Source organism: Adiantum capillus-veneris, chromosome 17, assembly GCF_014529385.1.
Source record: "Adiantum capillus-veneris isolate H3 chromosome 17, ASM1452938v2, whole genome shotgun sequence".
Classification (NCBI taxonomy): domain Eukaryota; kingdom Viridiplantae; phylum Streptophyta; class Polypodiopsida; order Polypodiales; family Pteridaceae; genus Adiantum; species Adiantum capillus-veneris.
This window is the reverse complement of record NC_140947.1, coordinates 35,629,421-35,649,230: the sequence shown is the minus strand read 5'-3', so window position 1 is coordinate 35,649,230 and position 19,810 is coordinate 35,629,421. Positions and strand designations below refer to the sequence as shown.

The 19,810-nt window shown below is 42.4% G+C and overlaps 1 pseudogene; it reads left to right on the top strand.

The window, feature by feature from the left end:
• The first annotated feature begins 581 nt into the window (after positions 1–581).
• Positions 582–6,263, top strand: LOC147437056 (uncharacterized; annotated as a pseudogene).
• Positions 6,264–19,810: the final 13,547 nt, after the last annotated feature.

The following is a 19,810-nucleotide window of genomic DNA, read 5'->3' as shown; positions in this document are numbered from 1 at the left end:
CAGACTCTTCTAGCATGTGCAAACACTTGATGTGCCATCAAAGACAAAGATGGTTTGGGAGGTCTAATTTCTCTAGCAACCTGTGGCAAGCCAAGTACATTGCCCTCAAAGCCCATTTCTAGCACTACGTTGTGAAGTTTGGTCTCAACATTGAAAAAATATGAGAGTACATTCTTTGTCCAAATGTGAGTGCATGGATCTGCCAATACTTCAATCCACAATAATCTATATGCTAAAGATTTTTTCTTGGGATCCAAACGATAGCATGCTTTGCATGAGTTACGAATTAAGACCAAAATTCTAGTTTATCAAACCTCCAAGCAGATCAAGAGTAGAGCCCCATTCACACTAGCTAGAGTGCAAGTCCAAGTGGTAAGGCTCACATGTATACCTTTCTCCATGGCAAGTGCAGCTAGAGACAGTGTCACAAGTGGCTATGGTGCATTACAATGCTAGAGCGCCGCTACTACTAGGAACCCAAGCCTTTTCCATCAAAGCTATAATATTAGAGAGATTATTTGCTAAAGAAGGTCTTTATCCAAACGCCAAGTTATACGGACACATTGTCACATGGTGCTACAATGGCGATTGGAAAACTCATGGGCTCATCTCACATAGTAGAGATTGAGGTTGGGCGGGCAACACGCATTGACAAAGACCAGAGAACATGCAAGGTATGCAAAGATGGGGTGAAGAAAAAGAATCACTATGATGTTTAGCGTAGGAGATCATATTGGGTTGTATATAGCACTTTTCATAGGATTGCGCAAACATGGAGTTGAGAAACTAGAGACAGCAAGATCTCTTCTTACTAGAGGTTCACAAACATAGAGTCTATCCTCTCGTCATCCACCCACACTAGCGGGAGGACAATAGTCATAGCTGAGTGCGTTTTATTTGCGAGCTTTCAATTTCTAACTTTTGCAATCAAACCCAATTTTGCGAGCTTTTTGATTTTAGATTTAGAGCCTTTTCTAACGACACAAAAAATTAATCCAAAACAAAGACATCAAAATATTATACACGACCAAAAAGATCTATAATCTCACAAAAAATTGGCTTAAGATTTTGAGTCTCTTTTAACGATACACACCAAAAACATGTACAAGATTCCAAAAGCCCTAATTTTGAGCTTGTACAATTGTCTAGATAGATACCACAAAGCATGCTTCTCTTACTAAAAGGAGAAATAAAGTCTCATATGTCTAGAAAAGCTACTCCACATCTAATACAAAAGAGAAATCTACTTCAATGCATACCTCTATAGGGCAATCTCTAAGATTTAGACTCACTACACCACAGGCTTTATCTTGCGGGTTTGCCCTAATACAAATGCAAGGTCTGTGGGAGTTAGTGCAGGCTGATGAATGACCATGTGCTCTTTTGGTTGAAGCCTTAGAATATGTACATACACATGGTACATGTGCTTACATGCCAAAAACGCTTTATGTGTAGATTCTCTCTTTTGAAAATCGGGACAGGTGCAACTAGGTTCTACCTTAATGTGTACATCATAACAACTCTCTGTCAATATTCGAAAAACTATGTGTTGTTCACTTTCTAATTTCTCGTCCAAGAATGTTGCAACCATGATTGCAGTTGACTCCAATCTCTTTTGCGCTTCTTTGGAAATACCATGTCTCCACTTACGCTTCCTGCTACTACTGGAGCCTCCTTGTGTAAGAGTAGCATTTGTATTGTTCATGCGTCGTAGTGGTGTTGCAAAATCTGCAAATTGAAATCCACTTTGTACCAAGCTGTCACTCTCTTCCTTTGATAAATTGGTTCCAATATCCACTTGCCAGAAAGTAGGAACGACAGGTGAGAATTTAACTTGCCTCTGTACTTTTTGTGTGTGGCCTACTTCATAATTGCACAACCATATCCACTATGCAATTTTCTTGTCTTTAAAAGTTCTCTCAGACCAAAAACAAGGAGCAACCATTCTTACATTACGGCTTTGTAATTTGTTACCACAACTTTTCTTCCCTACCATTCCAAAACATTTCCTCATGCAATTGGCTGGCATCCTTCGTAAAGCCCACTCTTCACGGGCAACTTGGACCTCTTGAATACACCTTGTTGAATTCTCCCCAGGCTGCACTGGAATGCTATCTCCTACTTCACTGTGAGTGACAACATATACTTCTTCATTATCCTCTCTATCAAAATGTATACTCCGTGGTCTCCCTCTGGTTTTTCGTTGTCTTGCTTCCATTACATATCCAGGTTTATGTGAGCTTGTACCGACTTCACATGTTTTCTTCTTCCGTTGTACTGTCTCTTTGTCACCTTCCATCACAGGCTCCTCATACAAAGGACTACTAGCAACCAAGCCTTTTAATGTACTCGTAAAATGATTTGGATTTGGAGATTCTCTGCGTTTGGAATTGGCCATCATTGCTTCTATGGAAGGGCCCGTTCCGATGTATCTGCCTATGGTGTATCCCAATCTTTTTCACATTGAATATATGCATTCAAAACATCACTGACACATGCATCATAAAGTGAGATTTTACGTTTACCACCTTCACCTGCCAGCCAACTAGCATGGATGCTCTCTGACAAGTTTATACTTGGAATTTGAGCTCTCTCCCATGGACTCTTACTGACCTATAAATACAAAACAATTAAAACCATATAAATGTAAATCTCTGTTTTCAAGTATTTAATAAGAACCAAAAAAATGATTGATACACCATTGTCTCAGCGCTTTCCCAATGGGCAATCCGTTGCTCCCACCAATTAAACCATCTCTCTAAAGCCTTTTTATTATCCCCTATCACATATTTCACCCACCATTCTCGTATTGTGGAAGCTATACAAGAGGCCTCATTTGTAGTCTTTGCTAAGCGCCATGCTTCACACATTTCAATGTGATGCATTTGTCTATCTATAGCGACATGTTTTTTTGTATGTTTGTGTAGACTCTGCTCCCAATGGAAAAGACACGAGCCCTCCCTTCCCTCCATTACATTATGCCGTCCACCATTGTATACAACTCGTATTGCTAGCCAATTAGCCCCAGCTTCATCAGACATAAATCCAACAAAGTCTGCTGCTTCATGCCCACACCTCTCCATAAGTGTGTTTAAATTTCTCCAAAACAAGATTTGTGTTTCTTCGTCTTCTTCTTTACATTCACATATTGCAATCACTTGCAATGCTCGCATGCTGTACACATAGAACAAATAAGTAATAACATGTGTCTTATATCAAACATGCTATCTAACATATTTTTATGAATTCACTTACCCACGATCATAAACCAAGCAGGACATAGTTGCCCATCCTTCAATTCGATGAGTATGATCAAAGTGCACCCAAGAACTACTCAAATCTCCTGTCCCTCCTCGCCTCATTCTATTGACTAGTTCAACTCCAGAAGCAGGTCCTTTTGTGGACATTTTGAATACATAACATTTGTCGTCAGGTCCACCTTGGCCTGGAAAATGACTTCCATGAAAGAATGAAAAAACACACCGTTTCTGTAGCAATAGTATATTGTCGTATCCATCACCAACAACCTGACCATGTTTAGCTTTCTCATTTGACAAAATACTTTTGAATCCCCTATTTTGAACAAGGGGCATCATTTCCTCAAGAAAAAGGTTAAGCTCTACATCAGTGGCTTCTAAATCATCTTCTTTGGATGCTTTCACAGTATGTATACCCTATTCAGAAAATGAGTCAACAGGTTCATGGCTTTCAATTGAAGACACACAGGTAGCTTTTGATAGGGTCAAATAAATGTTCTGTCAATTGCCTATTGTTTGTCCTCCCAACCATGAGGATGATTTTTATGTTGCTATGACAGTGGGTACAGTTGCAATTGGTGCAGTCCTACTACAAAAGGTAGGGCGGTGCTACAAAACCGTCTACTTTGAGAGTCGGGTCATCAGTCCAAGAGAGATGTCTTACACAGAGGCTGAGCAATGGGTGATGACACTAGTGTTTGCTTGCAGGAAGTTCAAAGTGCATTTGATTTTTTGCAGGTTTTATGTGCTTACCTCTAACAATTTATTACCTGAAGTAGTGCTTCACCTATGACCAAGGAGGCGTATTATGAAGTGGGTGCTAGAGTTATAGGAGTTTGATTTTGAGTTTAAAATTGATCACACTTGCAGGTCACATCTCGTAGACGTACTGGTAAATAAGGGTGTAGATTTGCCAGTGTATCTCAGGGTGGTTCGAGAAGAGGCAAACGATGAACCGGATCTAAAAGAAGCTTTTGTCATGTGGTTCGATGGTGCTTACAGGAGGGTTGTCCAAAAAGCTGGAGGGGGAGTCGTTATACAGGATCCTCAAGGTAACACTATTTTTTCAAAAGCTTATGATTTGGAGGATGTGCATACAAACAATGAGGCAGAGTACTTGGCTCTCCACTTGGGCCTTAAGCAGTGTATCGAGTTTGGGATATCCAGGCTCATAGTGAAGGGAGATTCTCTTTTGGTTATCAAACAACTCTTAGGGCAATGGCAGGTGAAGAGAGACTCTCTCAAGCATTGGTTTTTTTCTATTAAAAAGTTATTGAAGTTTTTTGAAGGGGTGCAATTCAAGCATGTTAGGAGGGAGAAAAATCAAGAAGCTAACCAGTTAGCCAGTAGCCGAGTACAGATACATGTAGCAGGGTTATATGTGGCGCCGGCCAGCTATGTAGGTAGGGAAACACTGAAAGATGTTGATGATTTCTTGAGCACAGGTCAAGGTCCCACAAGCATGTCCAAGCTACAGAGGAAAAGGGTTGCTCAAAAGGCTAGCAGGTTCACTTTGATAGGTGAAGACCTTATGGTATACGGCCATTAAGGAATATTAAGGAGGGTTCTATACAAGGAGGAGATCGGCATGGTTTTGACACAATGCCATGAAGAAAGCGGGCATCAAGGTAAGGATCAGGTACTCTTTCGTATTCTCAGAGCAGGTTTTTGGTGGCCATCTATTGTACGGGATGTTCATTACTGGTGTAAGACGTGTCACAAATGTCAAGTTATGGGTGAGCGCGTTTAGTGGCAGAGTCACAAGGGCCTATCTTGGCCCAAAATGAATTCGAAAAGTGGGGATTGGACGCTATTGGACCGCTTCCCAAGTCTACAAGTGGAAAAAAGTACATCTTGGTAGCTATCGACTACCTCACTAGATGGGTAGAAGCCAAAGTGGTCAAGGAGGTAAGTACTCTTTCAGTTGCTCAGTTTGTATTTGATTCTGTTTGCTATCGGTTTGGCATGCCATGGGTTTTGATATCAGATAGAGGACAGGGATTCCGCAGCAAGCTAGTACGTGCTTTGGTAGAAAAGATGGAAGTTCAACACAGATTCTCATCTCCCTATCACCCACAGTGTAACGGTTTGGTTGAAAGTGCAAATGGTCAAATCATTAAAATGCTCACCAAGTATATTTATAAACAGGTGGAAGATTGGGAGAGAAATCTTGATAAATGCTTATGGGCCTACCAAAATTCTTATAAAGTGGCCACCAATTTCACTCCCTACGAATTGGTGTTTGGCAAAGAAGTAGTCTTATCTGTACACATCCAACTAGGGGCATTAAAAGGTTTATGGCGAATTAATGTGAATCAACGAGATGTTTTGCAGGACAGAATCACACAATTGGAGACTTTGAAGATGGATCGAGAGGCTGCAGCTGATTTCTATGTGCAAAAAAGAGAGAAACGTGTGGTGAAGTTCAATCAAAGACTGCCAGAAAAAGAGCTACAAGAAGGTGATTTGGTTATGAAGTACGAGAGCTACCTTGATTTCACGTTCAGAAAAAGTTCAAGAAGAAATGGATTGGGCCCTACAAAATTTGCAAAGCTTTCCCTAATGGTACTTATCAGTTAGAGCGGTCCAATGGTAAGCTCCTTCGACACAAGGTAAATGGAGTTCGTCTCAAGATCTATTTTGACAGAGCTCTCATGCCAGCTGTTCATCAGGTTCTTATTGAAGGGGCTGGGCATCCCACTTAAGGGTGCAGTCCAAGATAGCAAAAAGACATGAATAAAACTTTGTACATATGACTTTATTTCATCTTTGCATATTGTTAGCAGGTTTACAGTTTTGAGTAATAAGAGCTCTCATTGGTTGAACATGAATGTTCAACCAGTCGGTTGGGCAATGATGGTACATCTAAGTTATGTCAATCCAGAATAATGGCTATAGTCTCGCTATGGAATCATGCAGATACAGGTCGAAACGGAGGAGTCGGTGCCAGATGCCGATAGCGGCGAGCTTGATCATGATGTGTATGCCAGATGTGGCAATTCTTAGGTCAAGTATTGGTTTTTGGTCACTAATGGTCGAAGTGCTTGCAGATGGATGAACATGGTCTTCAGCTCCTCTATGGTTCGACCATTGGCTTGTCACTTGAAGGTTTTTGCGGATCCATTTCACGTTAAAGCTAGGACATGGCCATCTACCATGATCACACTAAGGGTCAAAGCATCCAATGCTTGTAGCGGCCAATTGTTATCTTCTTGCGGCCGTAAAAGCCGGGTCGTCTTCAAATGATGGTAAAATTTTCAAGGCTTTTGGAGGTGATCGGCGTCCGGTGGGAGTGCCCACTAAGTCGCAAGGTAAAAAAAATAGCTTGAATGCTAAAAATAACTGCATACTTAAAACAAAAACACCAAAGCAAGCTGCAGTTCAGGAAGTTGGCAGGCTGCATGACAGCGAAGAGAAGCACCAGCGCCATCTGTCTGGAAAGCATGGCGACCAGGAGGAAAGTGGCGCCACATGGAGAGTTTCCAGGGGCGTGGACAAGGGAAGGGAAAACCGGCCATGCAAGGGCGTAAGGGGGGATTTTGGAGGCCTGAGAAGAGCCTGTGAAGCCGGGGGACTAATGGACCGTCAAGGTCAATCAACAGAAGGGCCAGAGGGGTGCCACACAGTCGGTTGCAGGACTGAATAGAGGGGCTGCCGTCAAAGCCCGGGTTGCTTGCAGAAGGCGGCCACCTGAGGCCATGTGCACGTGACGAAGGCCTCCTACTGATGGCGGCCCTGTGCACAGCAGGCCTTCCCTCGTTAATCGCTTCTGGCGGCCCACTTCCTCTATGGCAGCCCTTTGCGGCTTTTACAGTTTGAGGACCTCCATCTTGCTGGATTAGCGCTACACAAAGCAACGAGGTCTCCACATTCATCTCGGCCAGAGATTTTATCCAAGACTCAACCAGGTGCATCAGAATTATCATTGTCAGCTAAGCAAGGCTTCCTGAGCAGAATTGAAGCCATCAAGGTTGTGCTGTAAGAGGAAAAATCAACATCATTAAAGGCAATTCTTGCCGATCGAGAATTACGTCGGCTTCTCGTTCTCAAGTGTGCTTTGTTATTTGAAGGATCGATGGTACCATCTTAGTTTTGTATATGCTCCTTTGACAGCTATCATAGTTCCAATTTCAAGCTCCACACCCTATTTGCCTTATCCACCTTGTATGGGCATCTTTCTTTTCGTGCTAGGTTTCAATTCATGTGAGTTCTCCGAATTGTGTGTGTAAGCAGAGAGGAAGAGAGAGAAGGTTGGGTACTGTGTGTGCAAAAGGGAGTGAGAGAGGATCTTAGTGGTTGCGACTATGTTATCTAGCTTCGAGTATATGCTATGTGTTGGGCTATTAATGAGTTCATGCTGCTAAGGTGCATCGGATTGGGCGGGTATAATAAGGAATTGTTCAAATTATGAGCTTACTAGTAAAGCCTTATTAGAAAATACAGTGTCTGTGAGTCTATCTGAGTGGCTTGGGGTGCTGGATATCTGCTGGGCTATAGAGAGGCATGTAGTTTGTGTCGTGTGTGTGTGTCCATTTCCCCCATCCCAATGGTTTCAAGACATCCTTATTTGTAACTAGAGTGTACCCCCTAATCGAGACATGGACGATCCAAATTGGGATCCTATTCTACTGATTGCTCTGATAAATGTGCATGTGCGCACTCTTCATGCCCGTCTACAAATTCTTGACAAGTTGCTGATGCTCCGTATTAATTATGCTTGGAATATGGAGCCTGCAGAAAGAAGGGAAGAGTATATCAGAGAACTTGAATCTATTTGATCAAGCATTGGCCTGCATGGCAGTGCAGTAGAGCTATCAAAGGATAGGAAGGCATCTGGAAGTACACAGGATCGTCCTAATAAGTTCTCTGAATCTATTTGATCAAGCATTGGCCTGCATGGAAGTGCAGTAGAGCTATCAAAGGATAGGAAGGCATCTGGAAGTACACAGGATCGTCCTAATAAAATATGTATGGGTGGTAGTAAAGCTAAGCATATGCTTTTAAACTATTCTAACTCCAAAAGTCCCAATGAGTTTCAATTGTGGAAAAAGGTGTGTGACATTACCACCTACAAGGTAATGAAGCAGCCCTAAGAATTAAGCGTGCTTGTGTGTGGCAGTCTGTAGATGATATTTTTTGGTTACTTGAAAATTCAAATCTAACTTCTGCTGAGATATCCACTTTAAAGTTTGTAATCAATAGTTTCACAACGCAAATGGTGGATGCCTGGGGGAGGCACACATAACACAATACATGGTGGGTTGAACACTTTGTCTTTGTAGTAAAAAAACATCAATGCTTGAACTAAAGGTTTATATTTTTGCAACATATTCCTTTTGCTTATAGCTCATTTTTTCTCGACACATTTGGCTCATTGGGTATTTGGAAAAGCCAAGGAATGGAGTGCTCGCACTATCAAGCAAAAGCAGTGTATTTAAAAAATACAAGGCATGGGGGAGGAAAAAGAGAATGCCTTGCACGAAATGTTCAATTGGTTCAACACGAGTTTTAGCGGGAAGAGAAAGGAAGAAGACTAGAGTGCAAAGAAGCTTGAAATGCAGAATAGAGAAAGTGGTTAGCGTGAGGCGATCGCAATCATATCATGCTTCTAGTGCAAAAGATCAATTTTGATGGTGGTTGGCGACAAGGTGACGAAATGACAGACGTTGGGTGGAAAACCAATAAAATTTTGACACTAACCATCCCCGTATTAAGCATACATTGTAATGCCACGTGATTTGTTGACTCCCCAATCAGTGGTTTCATGTAACAAATTTCGACAATTTTGGAGTTATTAATGGTATTATTGAGTTTTTAAGTTTTTTTTTTTATAGTACCCTATAAGTCAAAACTCACAACGTGAAGTTCATTTCTTGTTTGCACATTCTAGAAGATCCACTCAAGCACAAACACACACGCACTCACATCTTGCACCACATGGATGATTCTGTCAGGACAAGGGTTTTGTAAAGGCAAGGCCCAAACCTAAGGACTAGGGAAGTCATGGACTACGGCCAGGGGCCGGGCTAGACAGTGTTGATAGGGGATCCGTGTAGGGCAAGGGGCTAGGAGCCCACCTATATAATGGGGGGTTGGGAGGAGGATTCTATGGTCTAGCATCCCTAGTTCTTACACTGGTATTAGAGCCACCCATTTTTAGTTTTTGCATGTGCATGAGGTGTGGAGGCGTGGAGAAGAGCTCTACTCAGGCGGGCAAGGTGAGGCCAGGGTCTGCTAACTCGTGTGCTACCTCTCTAAGCCGGAGAAGGACCATGGGCACGCCTCTTGAGGCGAGGGGAGTTGAGAGTCGAACTGCTCAAAACCCGGAGCTTTGGAGCTCTACGGGAGCGCGAGGCGGAGAGGGAGATATCCCGAACTTGTGGTGGCAGGCGCAGACAAGCAACACCTCGAGCTCTTGCTCATCACCTCGATCTCGGCGGCTCTGCAACATACGCCCTTGCCAAAAACCGTTTTCCTTTCACACTGTATTGCCCTAAGGCCTTTGGCCTTGGGAAAATTCTTTAAGATAGGGTGCATGCCCACCCCGGCATACACCCCATACAAGCAACATACGATCTCTTGGCATACACATATTACCTCACGGCATATACGGTTTGGCACGCCTGTAGATTTTAGTCATTTTTAGAGCTCCGCCGGTTTTGAAAACCAGAAAATTAACGATCCCAATTTGCCGACGAAAGTTTGCATGATCGTTCATCTCAACATGGGGCCAATGGTAAAGGGGTCCAAATGAGAGATGGTCTATCAAAGAGCAAGGCTAGCTAATGGAGCTTAAAGACCTTAGTGTTAGCTTCATTAAAGACCTCCAAAGGTTAGTCTTAAAATTCCTTTGACCATAGGTAAGCTAGGGCTGAGCTTGAGGTGGGAACGCGGCTCAACTTGAGGTGCTTGTCGTGCTTGTTGAATAAGGCGCTTGAGATGCTTAATGACTAAGGTGCTCCATGATTAAGGTTCTTGAGGAGGTAAGGTGTTCCACAAATTCAACATGATCCCTACTTACGAGGGGGCGAGCTCTCTTTGTAGGAGCTAGAGAGAGAACACACACAACCTCACACAAGGCAAGGTTGGTACAACGAAAGCAAATAAGACACTTGTCAAGATCCTCCTCATGTTGCCCTCATGGTGTGCCTAAAGCCTATTGGTTAGCCTCCCAAGGGATCCAATGATAATTTAGTTAATTTAATTAATTGTTTTTGCATTTATCAAGTCCTCTCTCTCAAAGAGAAATGGGGGACACTTGTCCCAAGGCTACGCTTGTTGCTTGATATGCATTAAGCATGTGATTGGCCAATCTTGAGGAGGTCCAATCATGTGCAAGATAGTGCTAGAAGAGGGGGTCGACCAAAGCAAGGAGGGGTCTAGCTTGGGGGGTATACTCTCTCACTCTCTCTCTCTCTCTCTCTCTCTCTCTCTCTCTCTCTCTCTCTCTCATTGTGTGAAGTGCAAAGTGCAAGAGCTCCATCCCCTTCTCCAAGCTTGTAGAGAAGTTGAGAGCCTACACCAACACTCTTGGCAATGGAATGAAAATCCAACCAAGAGCCATGCTCCAATGCTTAAGCTTTCCATCTTCTCCATCTTCATTACTATGCTATTATGTATGCTAAGCAAGAAGAGTGATAATAAGTGAGGATCTATTTCTTTTTCCTATGAATCTTCTTCCTCTTCCCTAACCTTATTCCTTGCTAGCTCTCTCCGCCTTTGAAGGTGTTTGAGGCCTTGGGACTGAGGCCGGAGATGGTTATTTATTTCTAGAAAGTCTATGTTATGCTCATGATGCATGAATCTTTCCATCTTCATTGCATCATCTAGGTCACAAGGAACACAAAGATTGTATTGTACCAAGTCTCTCTTGATGGGAGAATCTATAATACAAAAGCCTATTGGAGGGGGGTGTTGACATGAATATTGTCCTCAACTGCTGTCAAGTTCTCTAAACTCTCTCTCTTGCAAAAGTATTGTTCATGCCAAGTTAATTAAGTACTATGGTTATGTTGCTACCGCTAGTTAAGTTCACCTTCTATGTTCTCAAAGTGGTCTCGTAAAAATGCTCATTCTAGTTCTCTTGATTACGCTATTCTTAAAGTTCATAGGCCATTTCCATTACATTGGTATCAGAGCTATTGGTTTCTCTTTTCTTGCATAAGAAGAGAGGTCCTTAAGTTGTCTATGAAAGGTTGGGCCTGTTTATTGCAAGAAGGTAAGTGGGACAAAGATCTATTATCTTGGTAGAGAAGGACTTAGTTCTAGGGTAAGGGAGCCAGTTTAGAGACGAAATTTTTTGGCCCCCAGGTTAGATACATATCCACCCCCAATTTAGAGGCAAGAAATTTGGCATATTCCAAGAATCTTGCTTATGTGTCATGTTGTGATTTGCTGAAAAGTGTACCATTACTGGGTCTTGAGTGTCTCTAATGCTTCAAAATGCCTCAAAAGTTGAATTGTTTCAAATGGAGCATTCAAATAAAATCTAAAAAATATTGATTTTGGTATCATTAGATTCACCTTTTCATGAGGAATCTCGTGCAATGCATAAATATTGAAAATGATGAGATGTGCAAAATTCCCCCCCAAAAACATCACGTTTCCACAAAACGCCTCTAAACTGGCTCTCTTACCCTAGGTACACCGTTGGGAACTATAGTCTTAATAATGGAGCCTCTCGGGGCTTGCCTTTGGCTTAACCATTATTGAGCTACGAGTAAGCTCAGCAGGAAACATAATCAACCAAGCAATGTTAGACCAACACCACTAGTCTTTGCAATCAACAGTGTCTAAACCACGGGTGTGGCTACTTGAGAAGTGATTTTCAAAGGTAAAGAAGAGTAGCTACTAAGGTTTTTGTGGGTATCAAAGCACAAAGTAATCTTAACTTAGTCATGGACTCTATGATTGTGAGTGAGGATAAGTCATCCTTTCCAATAATTTCACTGAGATGGCCAAGCATCATATGAGCCATCTAGTCTGGGTTGATGATCTTCTCACCTTTATTGTCAAGAAATCAAGTGACGATGGCTTGCCTTTTTTTCACCTTGATAGATTTGAGCATTGCATTCCTGCTGGCTTCCTCATTCTTAACATGAATCTCTTTGGTTTGCAATTGAAGTGTGTCAAGCAATTATGTGATGGTGGCTTGCAATTGAAGTGTGTCAAGAAATTATGTGATGGTGGCTTATATTTTTCACCTTGATAGATTTGAGCATTGCATTCCTGTTGGCTTCCTCATTCTTAACATGAATCTCTTTAGCTTGCAATTGAAGTGCATTTATCTCCTCTTGTTCATTTGTCTAGAGGTGTGTGCGTATGTCGCACGTGTCAATGCAAGGAACTTGCCCGATACACTGTGTGCGAGCCACAAATGGCTCCAAGCACGCAACTATCCTAAACTAGTAAGCTCAAAGATGGTGATGGTGTGTCACTCACCGCTCTACGCTTGCTGTCATGGAGGATTCCTCGCCGCGAAGGAGAGGGAGACACCGCTATGCCGCGCTCAACCGCCTCGTCATCGTCGTGCGCCGCAATGCTCGATCGCACACACACACACACACACACTCTCTCACTCTCTCACGTATACACACACACAAGGAGATAAAGAAGAAGAAGATGGAGATGGAGATGGAGCAAGAGCACTCTTCTATTGCACAAATGAGAGAATGAGTGAATTTTAGGTTTAGTTGACTTTTATATGAGCTCCCCCTATTCACACTTGGGTGCCCATGCTTAGCCAACTAATCCCTTGAATGTTCCAGTTAGAGTGTGCCTCTCATCGGCGATCACTCTTACCATTTTCCTATTGGACCGCCAAGCCCGGTACCTGACTCTACCAAATAAATAATACAACGTCCATCGTAGGTGATAGGAATGTGCATGAGGGTTAACATGCCCCCCTTCCTGATGTAGATTCCATCCTTGGAAACTATTGAGTTGAAGCTCGTTCATTGAGGTGGAAGAGCATTTGAGATGAATGTCCTTAGCCTCCTTCAGTCACTGCAAAATTAAACAACATTGGCACAGTAATTGCATTCTCATAAACAATTAAAAAGCATATACAGTTGTAGGCATACAATTTGATTGGTAATAGAATTTTAAACCATTTGTCAGCAATAAACATTAAATTGCAATACAATCAAACGCATAAACAGTTGTAAAGGTAAAAAATTAAACAAGTTTGGGGTTGTTAATTTAATAGTCGAAAGGCACTAAAGATCGACTATTAATACCATGGGTAAGCTTCTCAATTTTCTCTGGTCAATTAAGTTGTTTAATCGCGAGAGCCAAGTATTTCATGTCCGAGGGCTAACTAGAGGCTATACCAAGAAGACCTTGTAGTTAAGCTACGATAAAAGGAATTTCTCATGAAAGCATCGCCTGACTGATTACCTTTTCTTTGACCCCCCAAAGTATTTTCACAGTGATTCAATTTTGATGTGTGTGCTCATTTTGTATGCCTTGGGTTTTTTACTTTTCAAGGAAAAGCGCCCACACTGGGAACCTCTAGGGCTCTAGTACCATAGGCGATACATGTGAGTGGAGTACCAAATTAAGCTGAGGTTTCTCTTCCAGCTTAAGATTTTACATTGTGGCACTTTGATTTTTTGTTTGTTCGTTTTTATCATTTTAATTTTGTAACTTTGGGGAGTCATATAACATTGTTACCCTCCCCAGGCTCATCACACTAGTAAACTCCCTTTATAATACTTAAGATAGGTCAATAGGGACTAAGCCCACTAGAAATCCCTAGTACATTTTACACAAGGCTGCCTAAATTGGATTAAGAACCTAAGTAACCATTGATTATTATGAAGGCATTCCCCATGGTATTAAGAAAAGATCTCTTACACCTATCTTGGTCAAACTAGCTTAGTCAAACTGCTTGATTTTTAAACCTAGACAAGTGATTATGACAAAAAATTACATTGAATTTAATGTTTGATACTAAGCAAATGTGTTGAATATTATGCTACCAATCACAATTAAAGCAGACAAACATGGATGCAAAAAGATAAGGGGAAATGCTAATGGACAAGAAACACCTGTTTGTGTTGATGGTCGCGCTTGATTTGAAGTGTGAATGAGAGAAAGATCCCATGAAGGTCCAAATCCTAACCCCAGCAACACGTTCTATACACACAAGGAAACACAAAGAATACCTCTAGGAGGCACATCAGTGGGAAGAAAGAACTTTGCTAATCACTAAACTCTAAAACAGAAACACTCCTATCGTACGAATCCTACCTACCCTACATCACTCGAGTGATGAGGATCAAACGTGTTTTATGACATAGGTTTCTATTTCAGTGTACCGGATGTGAATGTGTAGGTCTGGGTCAATGTTTTGACTTTTATTGTGCATACTCGTTTGCTAATTGCTCTTGCTCTTTATTATTTTTGTTTTTTGTGAGTGTGAGGCTTTATATATACATTCCCTAAGATTGGGAGATTCAGAGGTCAGGGAGGGGAGTGGATGAATGATGATTGTCAGCAAACACTCCCCCCTTCCTTGGGTAGATCATACCGTTTGAAATGTGCTCATCACCCTTTGAAACCAATTGTTCCATTTGGTAATATGTGAGGATTTTTTCTTGTAGTTTTCTATTACCTTAGGTGCCTCGTCGAGTTGCAAGGGTGGTAAGGTACTCTCCCAGGATCGAACTTGAAGTGGTTCATCAGGTGATTCTTGAACACTGGGAGGTGTGAATTCCTTTGTAGTTTCATGGAGATCCACTATTGTAGGTGAAGGCTATGGAGAAGCTTTTACCTCTATGGATGCATTACATGAGGAGCTAGAAGCTTCATTGGAGTTCCCTGTTCTTGAGCTAGGTGCAACAAATCGTTCTTTCTTCGGTATCCAAACTAGCTCTGGAGCGGGTGTGTAGCATTCTATGATTTTTTTATTTCCGTGATCGTCAATTCGTTTTAGAGCTACAGGATTGGGCTCACATGGGTCAGGTGATAGGTAAGAACACAATCTACGTTTTCGCACCCACATTTGATCATTTTCTTGATAGTAGCCTTGGGCTTCCAATAGTTTTTTAGGAATCCAACACCACCTTTCCTTACATTTATTGGAGCGAGTGGGACGTTTCCTACAAGGCTTCTATTTTTTTAGCACTAGCTATGGTCACTAAAGAACATTTAGGGACCCACTTTTATGTTTTCTTCGTTATATTAGGATGAGTCTTGTCAGAAGCAATATGCATTGCTTCTAGCATATTTAAGGGTACAGGAATTTCATCCCCCTCAGGTGTTACCCAGGTCGTCCCCATATTTCCCCAAGTGTCTATTGTTGCTGCTAGGTGGCCCAATCCACATTGTCCGACTCAGCCATCCCAGGTAGTACATTCATATAAGGAGAATCTTCCCGAACATCAGTGTCGGCTTTAAACGTGTAACATACTGCAATGGGGCCGAGTGAACTGTGGTGTCAGATCTATGATCAACTATAAACCTGTTTCCTAGAGGATGTGCTTGACCAGTCACAAGATCCATTCGAATGACAGAATCTTGGAACTGCAAGTAGACATGGTTTTTAAACCAATCATGCACCAGGACGTCCTAAGATCATCTCCGATGCCATAGTGTGTTTGGAGGAATCCATAACAATGAAGGTAATCCTTATTTTATGTCCAAAGACCTTGATCTTGAGATCTTCTAGAGTCCCAATAGGTTTAACAATAGACCCATTGGCCATTTTCACTACTATGGTTGTGGTCGCAAGGTGAGGTCTTCCTATAGTCTCCCATCAATTTTTAGTCACAATGCTAACCCCAGCACCACCATCAAGGATTCCCTTCACAGTTAATTTCTTAGTAGTGATTGGTATGGTCGCATTGGATTCATCACCCTCAAAGTATTGTCCCAACTTGTTAACAAGTATCTCTATAACAAGGTTCTCATCTAGGTTGGGTTGTGGAACTAAGTGTTCCTCCTCTATTGGCATCTCCCCAACTCCATCTATCTGTGCAAATTGTGGTAGCCCAAACTTTAGTTCTCCATTGAGGAAGGCTCGAAGAGCTGAGACTAGCTCATGGACTTTATATAGTTTGGACATGATGGTGGTTCTAACTTCTCATGAAATCCATCAATTTGGCAATGTTTAACGGCTCCTTTTGGGCTTCAGTCCCTTGACATGGGGAAGATGGGATCTCCATTTCTTCGATAGGATCAGGTAGTCCCTATATACACATTCTTTCCATCAAGAAGTGAGTACGCCCACTTTCCTATGACTTTAAGTCACTTTCTTCTTGGATGAAACTCCGTATGTCTAAGGGTCTATGGACTTGGTGAGCTTGTTGTTGCGTAGGGAACACTGTGTCTGTAATCTGGATCTGCCTAGGTGTTGGTTCTAGATCCCTTTGGGTATCTTCTACCAAACTCCTTAATTGCTTGACTCGCTCAATCTCCTCTGTAGGGTTTGGATAAGTTCCTATCTTCTTCTTGGATCCTGGACATTGTGGTTCATGAAGATCTTCCTTCTTGGTTTCTATCTTAGTGGTCGTTTTGGTCTCCATGGTTTCTCCTGAATCAGAATCCTCTTCAACGTCGTTCATATATACAGGGTCGTCACCAGTCCCTATGTTGGTCTTTGAACTGGGGTCTGACTTCGCTGCTTTTTGCGATCTCTTCCTTCGTGTTTTCTTCTTTTTCTGAGATTGGGAAATTGATGCCGTGTCTCTTTCCTCAAGAATATAATTTTCTTTTTGGAGCATCGATCGTGTGAATACGTTTACTGGTATTACAGGTGTACTTTGTGATGGCTCCTCCGTAACTTCAATCAAGTTTAATGGTGTGATCTTCGGTGCATTTGGATTATTTGGACATTGGGCAATCAAATGATCTATGCCACATCGATTACACATGAGTATCGGCATTGTAGACGTGCTTGCTTGATTGGTTTGCATTAGTGTGGCATTCTTATGTAGCCTAATAGGACACTCCGCTACACGATGTGGACCTCCACACTCATAGCATTGAAGAGGTGGTCTCTTAGCAGTGTGATTGATATTTTGGCCTCTTTGCAGCAAGAGCAGCTACTTGATAGACAGGTTTGACTTGTCCCCAATAGTCCTCCATGTAGTATTGTGAACTTTCTTCAAGCACATCCATCCGATAGGCAATATTAGGGTCTATATCTTTCTCACAACCTTCCAAACAAGCAATAGATGACTCACAACCCACTTGATTCACATAAGTGATTCTCGGAAGTGGTGGTTGCGGTCCTAGCACTTGAGGTGATAAGGGTGTTTTTTGAACAACATTTTGGGCCCTAGGGACCATGTGTTGTGCTGTTTGTTCAAGAGGTGGGGCCGGCATCAATGCAAGCACTCGGGGTGTGTCTGTTCATGCTAAGGTTGGTCTATTGGCCATTGCACGCTTAAATACTATGCAATCCTTAGCTTGATGACCATACCTCCCACATGCATTGCAGTTTCCAAATATTTTACTCTAAAAGTAGGGCATTCACTTCTACTATGCGGTCCATAGCATACTGAGCACCATTGTTGCTCCCTTCTTGTATATATATGATTGTTTTGCGGAGCACAATTGTCTCTAAGACTCTCTTGAATAGCCTTGGTGAGATCTGCTAAAGTCATCTCAGATATCTTTGGCTCCTTAGCAATAGGCTTTATGGTCATTGGCTGATGCCCTGATTGCTTGCGAGCTAATAGATTTAGGCTCAACAAACACTCTTTTTTCTTGAATCATTAAATTATCCTCCAATTGGATCACATTGGTGGTGACTGCTTCCCAAGTGGTGATACCTCTAATGACTAGGCCATTGTAAATATCCTCATGTCGTAATCCCCTAATGAATCTATCAAGAAATTGATCATTATTGAAGCGATCATTTGGATTACAACAAGAATCCAAATGCTTCAAGCGACTAATAAAGTCTCTCATGGACTCTCCTTCCTCTCGTTGGGCTTTTTGGAGCTGAGAGGCTACACCCCAAAGCACTCCCTCTCGTATATATTCTTTCAAGAACAGTCTCCTAAGAGTAGGATAAATCATTTTCTCTTCCACCCTTAGGGTTCTATTCCAATCCCCAGCCTTCCCACTTAAGGTTACGCTTAAAGAATTACTCTTATGCAAGTCATTGTGTTCTCCTAGAGAATCGCATATTTGTTCAAACACTTCGATATGCTTTCTCACATCCCCGTCTCCACTAAATTTTTGTGTGAGCTTGGCTATTTGTTACTGCCTTACTTCTAGGCTCTCTATCAGGCGTATTACGCATATTCTCAGCAATAGATCGACCGATAGCTTGAGCAAATGTTGCCAAGTCACCTAAGTGAGCAGGCACCGTGGGTGAAGGCGCTCTAGAGACTACATGTGGAGTAGGTATTGGCATTGGGCTTGGTGCGTAGGAAGTCTTTGGTTCCACGTTGGGTATGATGTTGTGCCATGTGGCGGTCCAAAATTCATATGTGTGGCCCTAGACATAGCAGACGTCGGATGTGACATGCTAATGCTAGCCGGTATAGTCCCATGGAAAGAAGAGCTTGGGTGTTGTGGTTGTGGAGCATAGGTAGTTGAAACAATGGGAGGGGTAGGGGCTACATGAGTGTGATGACCCATAGGTGCATACGATTGGTACACAGTTGTAAGTACTGTTTTGCAGGCATTGAGCTACCATGTAGTGGTGCTTTACTAACAAATGAGGTCCATGGCGTGTTTCTTGGCATGCCCATCATTGGGGTAGGCATGGTAGCCATGGTGTCATCAAGGGAAAGATGAGCTAGACTTGGAAAGATAAAGCTATCACTTGTGGGATCACATTGCACTGAGACCCCTGGCGAAACAACATATGGAGGATCCATTGGACTTACCGAGGGAGTCTCCATTTGTGATAAGGTCAGTTGTTTAGCCTTTCCTGTATCCAAGAATCTCATGAGACCCGTTGCAGGCATGTTGATCCCCTTGTTCTGTCTCTCTAACTCAATGACCCTATGGATGACCTCACAAACTCTTTGTTGTTGATCCTCCACACTAGTAGCACCGATTGTGGATTGTAGGACATCTAACCAACCCATGTGATAGGTGTGACCTGTGTATAGGTCGGTTAGAGTTTTCGTTTGTAGTTCGTACTCCCAGTTCTCATTTAAGAACGCTCCATCTAGAATTGAGGTGCTAGGGGTGTCCTTTGAGCTAGATGCAATGTTGCTTTATAGGGGTTGGCCCTTAGTGGTTGCTAAGTCGGGAGCACTCAATTGCTCTCCTAGCAAAGATATTGACGTACAAGCTTTTGATTTTAACTCTCTTCGTTGCTCCGCCTTGCGTAAGCTCTTGACTTCCTTTTCCCTTGCTGCAAGGATATACCGCTCAACCTCTTGCACTTCGGTAAGGCTTCTACCATCAGGTAATATAACCTCGGAGGGAAATAGCTCTGAAGAGTCAGGAGGTGGAGTGAATGAAGTATTCACGTGTACATTCTCTAAGGATATAGGATCTATGTTGGTCATGAATTGAGAATTTTCTTCCCCACCCCTCTCATTTACATCATTAACTCCATGTTCGGAGCAAGAGGCTCTACT